Source organism: Hippichthys cyanospilos, chromosome 4 (genome assembly GCF_059441005.1).
Source record: "Hippichthys cyanospilos isolate Australia breed blue-spotted pipefish chromosome 4, RoL_Hcya_1.0, whole genome shotgun sequence".
Classification (NCBI taxonomy): domain Eukaryota; kingdom Metazoa; phylum Chordata; class Actinopteri; order Syngnathiformes; family Syngnathidae; genus Hippichthys; species Hippichthys cyanospilos.
This window is the reverse complement of record NC_142372.1, coordinates 20,791,997-20,804,460: the sequence shown is the minus strand read 5'-3', so window position 1 is coordinate 20,804,460 and position 12,464 is coordinate 20,791,997.

Below are 12,464 nucleotides of genomic sequence, written 5' to 3'. Positions count from 1 at the left end.
CTGTCTTGAATCTGATGCGAATGCCAAAGAAGTAGTGGTTAGCACGTCCTCCTCAGAGTTCACGGGCCCGAGTTCAAATCCACCTAGTTCTGGCCTTCCTGTGTGCATTTTGCATGTCTCCCCGAGCCCGCATGGGTTCTCTTCAGGCACTCTGGCTTCCTTCCACACTCTAAAAACATGCATGGCAGGTATATAGGACGTACGAAATTGTCCTCAGGTGTGATTGGGTGCATGAATGGTTGCTCATCTCTGTGTGCCCTGCAATTGGCTGGCAACAAGTTCAGGGTGTACGCCACCTACTGCTTGAAGTTAGCTGGGATCGGCACTTGCAAGCCTTGTGAGGATAAGCAGCTCTAGGAAGTGGATGGATGGATAATTGTGTATTGAACTTAAAATTGAGAATGGCTGAACATGCCTTGGTTTAACCATGCACACACACGTATATGTATATACTGTACACACACACACATATATATATATATATATATATATATCCACATATATGTATATATTATATATATATATATATATATATATATATATATATATATATATATATATATATATATATATATATATATATATATATATATATCCAACGTGTCAAAATTAAACTACGTTGTGGACAGGGAAGGGAGAAATTAAAAGAAAGCTCCATTTTACATTTTAAATTGTGTGATGTTATCCAATTGAAGTTAATGTTAAAAATTCTCCTGTTTTATAAGCATAGGAAAATTGTCTGCACCAAATTAAATCTCACCTAGAGAGTCACATTGGCTCAGTCCAGCCCTGACACAGGTGAATGGTAGCAAGTAGGTTATAGTCCAGCATCTACAGTATCTCCAGTTTCTCCTGTACGGTCTGATTCTCGTGGACTTGAGGTCTTCACAAAAGGCGCCGCCTACCCACACTAACAAGGAGGCTGAGTTCACAAAGAGCACAACATGCAAACAACTGTATCATGAGAAAAATTATAGAAAGAATATGCAAGTTGTGCATGTTTTGTGAATAGCAAGGAAGGAACTGTGTTGCTTTTTATGGTGCCCTAATGTATTTTGCATGAGGCAGCGCAGGAACACTTTACCAAAGTTCTTAATAATTCAAGCCTTCCTAAAGTTAATGGCAAATCTTGGGAAATAATCTGTGAGATTGAATAAACAAAAATGTCAGGTCACAGAGAACAAAACATGCATGAGGCTCTAATCTTAGAAAAGAGTGTCAAGGCACTATAAATTGTCTCACTTTAGCATGGCTGTCAGGTCATGCTGTATTTCTAAAAATAACAATACTGTTCTTAAAATAAAAACAGAAGTTACAGTGACTATAAAACAGTGATGCAGCCTCAAAATGGGAGTTTTTAGAGGTTTAAAAAAAAGTAAAAGATGATAATATATTTTCCACTATTGAAAGTCCAATTTAGAGATATAAAAAAGTAAAAGATGATAATATATTTTCCACTATTGAAATGTCCAAGTCAGCTAATCTATTTAGCATTGATGCACAAGGCAATGCTGATTTATTTGTCATCCATCCATCCATCCATCCATCCATCCATCCATCCATCCATCAGTCTTCTACCGCTGTGTTCCAGGGGCAGCAGCTTGAGCAAGGTAGCCCAGACCACCCCCACCTCCCTGGCCACTTCGTCTCGCTCCTCAGGAAGGATCCCCAGGCGCTCCCAGGCCAGCCGAGAGACATAGTCCCTCCAGCGTGTCCTGGGTCGTCCCCGGGGCCTCTTTCCTGTGGGACATGCCCAAAACACCTCACCAGGGAGGTGTCTGGGGGGCATGCTAAGCAGATGCCTGAACCACCTCAACTGGCTCCTCTCAACGTGGAGGAGCAGGCTGACCCGGATGACCAAGCAACTCACCCTGCGGAGGAAACTCATTTCGGCCGCTTGTATCGGGGATCTTGTTCTTTCGGTCACAACCCACAACTCATGACCAGAATTGAGTGCAGGAACGTAGATCGACCCGTAAATAGAGAGCTTCGCCTTTCTGCTCAGCTCTTTCTTCACCACGACAAACCAGTGCATTACAGCAGACGCCGCACCGATCCGCCTGTCGATCTCCCATTCCACCCTACCCACACTCGTGAACAAGACCTCGAGATATTTGAACTCCTCCACTTGGGCCAGGACTTCATCCCCGACCCGGAGAGGGCATTTCACCCTTTTCCGACTGATAAAGGAATATAATAGTTTGAGCTTAAAAGAGTTCATTAGATGTTGCTACATTCTGTGTATGAGAGTGTGAGAGTGTAAAGTGAACAAAACAGGATATGGGGTGCAAGGGAGTGTAAGAATGGAATGTTTCAGAGCAAACGGTGCTAGTCGCGGGGACGAGATGACCCAGAGGCACCTGGTGGGAAACAACTGTGAGGAAAACTACAACCAGGAGGAGTAAGCAAGCGATTCTGCAGGGGAGGAAAGACCAATGAGAGCAAGCTAAAGTTAACTGCAGTATACGCATAGCCAATAAAATAATGCCAGGATGCCTTTGTTGCTGTGCCATTTGCATATTGTGTAGTATAACTCATTGCTGGGCAACTCGGATGGAGAGTACGTCTGCTGGTGGCAACAGAGGCGTACAGGGCTGTATTGAGAGGGACCCGAGACCCAGGTGCTTGCATTAGATCTGTGTGTTAGGAATAAATCCACTCGTGTGTGAAAATGCCGGCTTCCTGATACCTTTCTATTGCAGAACGAGCGCACAAATTGTTGGATGAGTGGCAGTTGGGTAAGGTCACAAATTGGAGTCAGATTACTAACTTGAGTTTATGTTGATTTAGAAATAAATTCCAACACTGAAGACCATGGTCTCAGATTTGGAGGTGCTGCTCTTCATCCCAACCGCTTCACACTGCTGCGAATTGCTCCAGTAAGAATTAGAGGTCACGGCCTGAAGAAGCCAACAGCACCACATCATCTGCAAAAAGCAGAGATGCAATGCCAAGGATCCCAAACTGGACTCCCTCAACGCTGTAATTTTTTTGTACAGCAGTAATCAACGACATGGCAGAAGTAAATGGAAGAGAACCGCTGTTTCTTGCAATCTTCAAGTGTTCTCATTTAGAGTGATGCTTGAGTGACGAGTGGTGATTTTTCCTCTTTCTTCTGGTACTATTTTATAGCAAAAACCAAGGCAGAGTTGATTAGTGCCCTCTTTATATAAGCACATTTGCTGAGAAAAAAAATGTGCTTCAAAGACTGATTAAACACAGCACATCTGCAGATCTCAGATTTAGGTCTTTCTTTGAGTGGCTTCAGTTAAACAAGTTCTCTTAGCTCATGTATAAAAATGTGGGCCCACTCAAGCAAAAAAAAAAAAAGAACTTCAAACAGCAGTCTCATTTCTGATTCCTGTCACAATACTCAAGTGACATGTAGCAGATAAAGGAGATTAGTACATTTAAATACAAATACAAATACACTTGGTTCGTAATCCAAATACTGCAAATTGTTTCCACCGCAGCCTGTTGTGTATCTGGGGAGGTCACTTTCCTGTTCATGAATCAGGCTCTGACTTCAAAATGACTGACTGGGAGAGAGATAAGGCACAAACCACCCCTAACAGTGATTTGATCTGGGGCTCATTTGTATTCCAAGTCCATCTCTCATTTTCAGTTTTCAGGGAGGGGAGGCGCTCACTTTGTCCCAATATGACATTAAATTAAGGCACAAGGGAACATGTGTGTGTGTGTGTGTGTGTGTGTGTGTGTGTGTGTGTGTGTGTGTGTGTGTGTGTGTGTGTGTGTGTGTGTGTGTGTGAGATTGTTTGCATGTGCGTGCGTATGGAATGGAGTCATTCATATGAAACTCCTTCGTCGCAGCTCTAGCATTCTAACATCTTTGTTAGCTGTTCCTTTGGTCAAGGCTTTGAGTACCATGTGACGATTTGTGTTTCCGTACAGGATGAACTCATCATCTTCTCCCCTTAATTTTCCCAGAATCGTTTTTACGGATGAACAAAACTGCACAGATATCCCTGTGAAAATCTTGTCAGATAGCAGCAAGTCTTGCACAGAACAGTGAGATCCAATTCAAGAAGCTGATTTACACATTTGCTTCATCAATTTGGTGTTCAGTTGATTCTTGTGGTTGTAGTTTGCAAGGGTGAGTGAACCAGAGCACCACATCTGTGAGAGCTGTGTGTAATATTTTAGTGACTACATCCAGGCAGCCACATGACAGAGCTGTCACTTCAGTTGGTGTCAGCTTTTTAACTTACAATCCACGACTGTGTAAAAGCCGTGGCAATTGAGGCTGAATACCTTTTAGTGGTCTCATTTGAAAGAAAGCAAAAGGATAACAATTCATGGTTGTTTTAGGAGGCCATTTTGACTTGGTGACCCTACTTGCTTTTAGATTCCCTCAATAGCACTGATCTCTCTGCTAGCAATATTAAATCTAAATATATTACACTCTCGCACAGTAGAAATTTTACAAATTCCCCTGCACAATTGATCAGAAATTACAGGTTGTCAACTGAAGACTTTGCCATCCGCTTCAACCAAGATACTGTTGTCTCGATTGAGCTACGCTTGATGACTCATCCTATTTAACACGTATTTTCAAGTCACTTTCAAGTGATGACCTGTTTGTGATTCTATCTTTGTTTCGAAAAATAAGTATATTATATGCCTAGGCTTTGTCAAATGTATATAAATCTAATAAATATTGCTAGATTAATAATAATAATATAATTTTGATGGTGAAAGTTACTTTGTGTTAGACAAGTCAATAAAACTGCGCGAGGACAGAAAGGTGTTCTACCTCAGAATATAATAACGGCGACTTCAATAGGTCGGTACACCTACTTAACCTAATCAAAATCAATGCAAAAGCACTGTTAAAAAGTTCACATTGACATTATGAATATTGACATTATGGCTGAAGAGTTATTGCTACTATTGGGAGGCACACATAAAACAATACAAAAATGTTGTGTTTAAACATGGTGGGTGAGGTGGTGGTAGGTTGTGGACCCAAAGCGAGAGGCAAGGTGTGCTCAAAAATAATAATTTAATATGAAGATAAACACAAGAAGGGAGAAAACTGCATACAAATGAACAAAGTAACCAACTACCAGAACTCTTGAATGACTCAAAAGAACACAGGAATCAAACTCATAAATAACAACAGGGAAAATGACTCCAACATCGACAATGATCCGACAAGAATTGAAACAGGAAAATCTATACAGGAAAATATATACACTCAAAACTGGAGTGAGACAAACAAGGGACACTTGAGCATGAAAAAATAGGAGCAGGGAGCTGATTGGCAGACACAAGGGAACCAGATTATCGAGGACAGGTGGACACAATCGATCTGATGAGACACTGACACAAGGGGAACAATAGCATAAACTTAAAACATAAACTTAAACACATAAACAAAACCCCACTAAGTGTTACACCATCCCTGATTTACGTTAATTTCATGTTGTGACCTGGAATACTGAGTTTTTTCATCCCGTTTATGACATTTTTCCGGATTTGCGACAAAAACAACTGTCATTACCCTAGGGGATTGGCTGTAGTTGTGTAGTTTTGCCTCCATCTATACATACATACAAAGCATTTTTGAAATGGTTTACCAATCTTTGTCAGGCCAAAACTGACAGAGATGCAAAGGTAACAACAACAGACATAAAGTGAAAGTTGAGCCATGAGGACAATGAGGAATTGCTCAGTGGTTACTGTGACCTCGTTAATACTCTTGCCACAACAGTTAAAGAAAGACACAATAAAAAGGAATGTTAATGAAAATGTTTTGGAAAATTCCACTTGAAAACAATCTCATCTCATCTGCAGCAATTGTGCGAGCACTTGAGATAATCAGATCTATGTCAAATGCTCCGTTAGCTTATAATTAGCATGAGGACACTGCTGGAGAGTAGCACACTGTGAATATGTAATTATGTATCTTGATGTTGTACATTCTATCAAGCACCGACAGTGGTGTGTGTGTGTGCGCGCTCGCGAGTCTGTTTCCTTAGCAGAACACTGTTGCTCCCTCTTACTCGCTAGCTCTCTCCATCCATCTGTTCATCCAAATTGTTCTGCATGTTAGTGACACATGTAGACATCTGATCAGAATGGATCACGCCACAAAATGGTTTACCAGAAATCTTCCGGCAGAATTATTTGGATAGGAATGCCCAAAAAGTCTGTCTATCTGTCAGTATTTATCTATCTATCTGTTTAGCTATCTGGCTCTAAATTTCTATCTCAGTGATTACACGGCGATGAATTTACAATCTGGCTTTTTTCAAGCAGCTTCGTTTTTCAAAAGCCGGGGATGAAAATCAGACATCTTACTTTTCTACACACATACATACTGTGCGGTATGTTTAATGTCGCATCTCAGTGAAAGAGCGAGGTACTGACAGTAAGCATGAGAGTGTCTGCACATTACTGTAGCATCCGACCGCTCCAGTTGAGCTGAATGAAGAGAACTCATTAAAATTTAATTTCCTCACAGGGCTGAGTGCCTCACCAGCTACATAAGATGCATGCATTTTTTTTTTTTTGTGTGCTCACTGCTTCTACGATTGAGTGTGTTCGTCTCATTTGTCCTCGTTATCTTAGCAGCTGCTTGATTGAATAAAAAGGCTCTTGGAGGACACGTTGGCAAATTTAATCCTCACCATTTTAATTGCAAAACATCAACACAACTGCATTAAAACGGAGTCTGCTTTTTTGTGTACAAGTTGTTTATACAGTACTGATATTATGACCATTTTCATAGTCTAATGAGGTCCAATGCCACAGCTTCTTTAGATACAAGAGGGACTTTTTATTTGTACAAGCAGTTGTTGAAGGCTGGCACAACAAACACTGTGCTGTCCTTTTTTTTATTTCACAGGTGTCAAACTCAAGACCTGGGGGCCACATCCTGTTTGCCACATCATTGTATGTGGCCCACCAAACGCTAATTATGACTTTAAGTTTCTGGCGAAAAAAAAAATTCAAGTTGTCTTCAACTTTTACAATTTTTTTGGTGTATGTTATTAATAAGCCTTTTTTGAACAGTTTTGAGTGGCCTCTGATTTCAAAATGTTCAAGTCAGAGGTGTCAAACTCAGGGGGGCCGGATCCGGCTCACCATATCAATTTACAGTATGTGGCCTATGAAATGCTGAATTTACTTAAAGTTTCTGGCTAAAATACCAAACTTGCAAGATTTCTTCAACTTTTAAAAAGGTTTTGGGGGAAAAAAAAAACATGTTTGGTTCCCAATCTCTCTTTTGAACAGTTTTAACTGACCTCTGATTCCAATACTAGCTAAATGTGTGACAAACTTGAACATTTATTTGACTTTACAGTAATTCCGGCCCTCTGGCAGAAACTATAACCACAATGTGGCCCGCAATAAAAAGGAGTTTGACACCCTGTTTTATTTGGTTTGCAACAAAAATAAGGAGATTTCTGTGTCCCTGTATCCTTAAATCAAATCATGCAAGTTGTACCATTATTAGAGCAGTAGTGTCAAATATTTAGCCCACAGATCGGATCCGGCCTGCAAGATAATTTTGTGAAGCACTATAAAAAAATGAAAAAGACCCAACCCCTTAGTCCAATGTGCATAATCATTAGAAAAGGAAAAAAAACAACAACTTACTTTTACAAGCAATTCCCAGATGAGCAATGAAAGCAAAAGTGACAGAAGGTTGAACACTACACTAGCATTGGTATTAGCATTAGCATCTTGCTCCACCATGCTACTGCTCAGCACAGGAAAAATCTTTCGATCACCTCTGAGATTCACAACAGGTGAGATTCGGCTTTAGTCCGTTTTGTATTATATTTCTTTTGAACATTTCTTTATTTACAATTCAGCTAACAGGCAACTGTGAAAAGGCTTTGTTTTTGTCATGTGAAGTGTAATTACAATGAAATTAGAATTTTCAGCTTTATCTTTTTGTTCAGGCGCTTTGATGCACTTGGTTAGTTTTTTCTGTTTTAGACTAAGCTAACTCATATAAACGCTGTAAAAATAATGAATGGTTGTTGAAAGTTGGTTTATATTGCATTTTTTTGTTAATGTTAAAAAGGTTTAGGTATACTTAAATTTTTATCTGAAATTATCTACTTTATAGTCAATGCGTCGAGAGTGTGTGTTGAGAGGGGCAAAAAGTCTTTTCTTTCTTAGTACGGATAGGCCAAATACAATTGAGAAGCATTAGCCTAATGAGAGGGAGCTATCATTCACAGAAGATAACACTTGATTTGTATAAGTAAAGATGAGTTAAGTTTCACCCAATTTCAATTATTGTGCAAACTCAACTAAAGCGTAAGGTCAACACTAACCCAAAATAAACAATATGGAGTGGTTCACCATCTGATTATTAAAGTAGCTGGTCTAGGGTTTTTTCCTCAATTCACATTCAAGTGCACATTAATTACAATGCTACTGTTTCAAAGTAAAACTCCAGTTAGGTACTTTTTTTTACCTTGCACTTAAAACAAACAATGCATGTCATATACCCACCACTGGGGTTAAAAGCTTCAGGTTGATGTGAAAAGAAGTGATAAGGAAGTGGCTTGTTAAAGACGCATGGTGGAGGAGATCAGTGTGTGTTTATCGTCCTTCTGCTATGGATGGGTGTTGCATTACAAGGAACCAACCTGACAAAATCAATTATGTTGAATAATGAATGACTTCAGATGCTGATGGTTCACTACTTATTTTGCCAGAGCTGCCATCATTCTTGCAATTGCACAGTGGATTAATTTTACTGGAGTTATAGTCAATGAATCTTTAGGATTAGGAAGTGGAGCCTTTTACTAAATGTTTGTGCAGCGTGTCATTTACAAGAGGGAATTGTTTTTCTTCATTTATCAGTCATTAGCAAGTTTGTGGACAATTTCCTGTTTGAATGGCTTAAGTGGGTAACATTTTCAAATGATTGTGTCGAAATGTTATCGGATTCAAGTTAAACAATGAATAGAAAAGATGCACAGTGCCGTGTTTCCATCACTGGGACATTGGGCCGTTGGGATACTAAAATTAGGGGGTATATTAAACCATATGAGAGTGTTCCATTGTGATTTTTGTGATCTTACACTAAGTTCTGTTTCTATTATTTTCAAAGTCTGATTGGCATTCCATTTAATAAGGTAGAGCTTGCGGTGGGTCATATCCATCCTGCAAGGAAGTTTAAGATAATTTTGTAAAGTGTTTTGTGGTGTCTTCATTAATAAACGCACACTGCACAGAAACTTTTGAATCTGTGTTATACAGTTTTATTTCGATATGAATATATATAATTTTACTTTGTATATTTCAACAATATATTTACAGTTGGCCGCTACTATTCGCAGGGAAGAGGCTGGCAAAAATCTACATATAAAGGACACTGTTTTTAAGTTCAGTCCCATTTAAAAATAGATTGAGCTAATATGAGTTTGACACCCACGGCGTAGAGATGTGTATCCTTGATTCATATCACCCCCTGGCGGTACACTATCTCTTCTGCAAGTGCAAATAGAACGCTTCTGCAGTTCGAATGCAAGAAATGTCACCTTGAGTCAAAGGAGTGGATTTTATACATAATGCTTTGCGAATTGATAGATTATTGTTCACTGGTGTTGTCAGTTGACTTTGGTCACGTTTGAACACATGAGAGCTAGGCCTATTTGTTGTATTCTCTCTAAATGTCTGCATATCATCGCAGCACGGTGGGCTTGTGTTTTGAACATGAAATCTCAGCTCCGGCTTCCTCCAACTGAGCAACATGTAAACCTGGAGCTACTCAACTAAAGTGCAAAATAGCCCCCATGTAAATTTACAATAAAAACGACCAAATTGCGAATTGGGTTATTTTTCCTCTGCGTTATCACGTGTAGGTCTTCTGAGAAAGATTGCACTAATTAACTTATATGCACAATTATTGTGTGGAAGAAGCACAGACCCCATAATGGCTGTGCGTCAGACTCAATCTGCTAATACTAAGAAACAGATAAACTCGTGACGATCGGCCGCTTTGCTTTGAAATGTACACTCATTGTTGTAGACTAACCGGAAACCTTTTTCTTCTTCTTCTTTATTTAATTTTGGTCGATGTGTTGGTTACTGTATGGTTTCCTTATAGTCTTTGTTGTTAATAAAATATTTATATAGAGAAGCATGTGCAAAGTATAGCCCTACAAGTACAACATGTCCAGATATTTAACACCTTTTGAATGAGATACAGTCATGCAACATGTAAGTAGATTCTCAATATGCAGTGTGGAATAGTTGGGACACACAGTAATACTTTTTCGCCATATACTTGGCCATCTCACCTGTGACCTTAAAATTTGATATGCAGTACATACATCAATCCATCTTCTAGACCAGCTTATCCTCACAAGTGTAGCAGGCTTGCTGGTGCCTATCTCATCTGAACTTCCATGCATTGCCTTTACTGCTTGTCCTCATTAGATTCATTGGAGCCTAACCACGCTGACTTAGGGCAAGAGGTGGTGTACACCCATGACTGGTCATCCAGTCAATCACAGGGCACATGTCAACAAGCAACCATTCATACCCACGGCCAAATTGAGTCTTCAGTTAATTAATGTGACCAATGAGGAAGAAAGCCTTCTCTTTTATAAATGCAGTGTTTCCTTGTTACAAGGTGGTTTAAATATAATTACTAAAGGGACAGTGTGTAAAGATTTAGACCGTTTTTCATTAAAAAGGAATAAATTAAATGATTGTAAATTCCAAAAACTTGCAAATTAATGTGTTCTTGATGACCAACAGTATGTTTTAAATATAATTATAGATCTAGTTATCATTAAATTATATTACATGGTGGGGTGGCACTTCTCCGAAGGCGGCCATGTTTGTTAAAGCTATGGATAGATAGATAGATAGATAGATAGATAGATAGATAGATAGATAGATAGATAGATAGATAGATAGATAGATAGATAGATAGACAGACAGACAGACAGACAGACAGACAGACAGACAGACAGACAGACAGACAGATAGATAGATAGATAGATAGATAGATAGATAGATAGATAGATAGATAGATAGATAGATAGATAGATAGATAGATAGATAGATAGATAGATAGATAGATACTTTATTCATCCCCGTAGGGAAATTCACGATAACGATAAATGCAGCACCACCTGCTGAACGTAATGAAAAACAGTCTAAATCTTACACACTATCCCTTTAAGGCCCTCTCATATGTGAATTACAAACAAATTAATATTGAAAAATCATTTTTTTTTACAGGGTTAAAAGGCCGACCTGAAGCAAAACAGAATTGGGAGCCCCCTACCCAACCTGGCCCTATCCCAAATGTTCATATGAATGACACATACAAAATTAACATACCACGTCTTGCCATTTGGCAAACGTTATTAACGATAAAGACTTAACAGCAAATTATAAAAAAGGAAAATCTACCTAAATTGAATAAAGATTTTAAGTCTTGTTATTGCCGCGTCTCTTTTCTTTCCATGAGCAATTAGTGCTAATTTGGTCACTCACAGCAGGGCAACGACACATGATGGATGCGCATTATCACAACCCAAGTACATCTGAGCAAGCCTGCGTGCCTTTCCAACTCATGTCCAACCAATTTTACTGAGGGTGCACTCTAAATAAAATGCAGAAAGAATGTGCCTGCTGAGCTCCTTTTCCAGCTTCATGAAAACACTTGGCAATATTTATGTAAATGTAATTTCTTAGTTTTATATTTTTAATAACTTCAAAAAATGTAAAAAAAAAAAAAAAAACGGAAAAACTTTTTTTACATTGTCACGATGGGGTATTTTGTGTAGAATATTGAGGTAACTAAGAGACTAATTTAATACAATTTGGATTGAGACAAAATGTGGAAAAGAAGCGGTGTGAATACTTTCCGGATTAAAAGTAATAAATTGACAGCAAGAAACGCTTGTTAGCCTATCTTCCTCATAGCTGTAATTATTTGGGTCAAATATTTAAAAATAAATCATGCTACTTCTGGGTGGAAGTAGCATATTTTACCTGTGCTTGTTGAGTGGGTTGTCGCTTTTTACACCTAATTCTTCTCACAGACCAAAACTTGCTGGAAAAGGTTTATACCTACGTACAAAGACTCTGTTGTGGCTAAAGCAGGGGTGTCAAACTTATGGCAAACGGGCTATATATATATATATATATATATATATATATATATATATATATATATATATATATATATATATATATATATATATATATATATATATATATATATATATATATATATATATATATATATATATATATATCAGCACTGCAAACTACGAAATAGAAAAAACGGTTTAAATGCGCGTGTCCCAAGATTCTGTGGGCCGTAATTCACATCAGTACTCAGGTCAACAACTCACTCATTCCTCCTCAGGTTTCCTGGTACTTAACGTTACATTCCGCAAAAATTCTTAGTTTTGCAAACAATCTGAAGATCAGCACTGCAGCTTACAAAC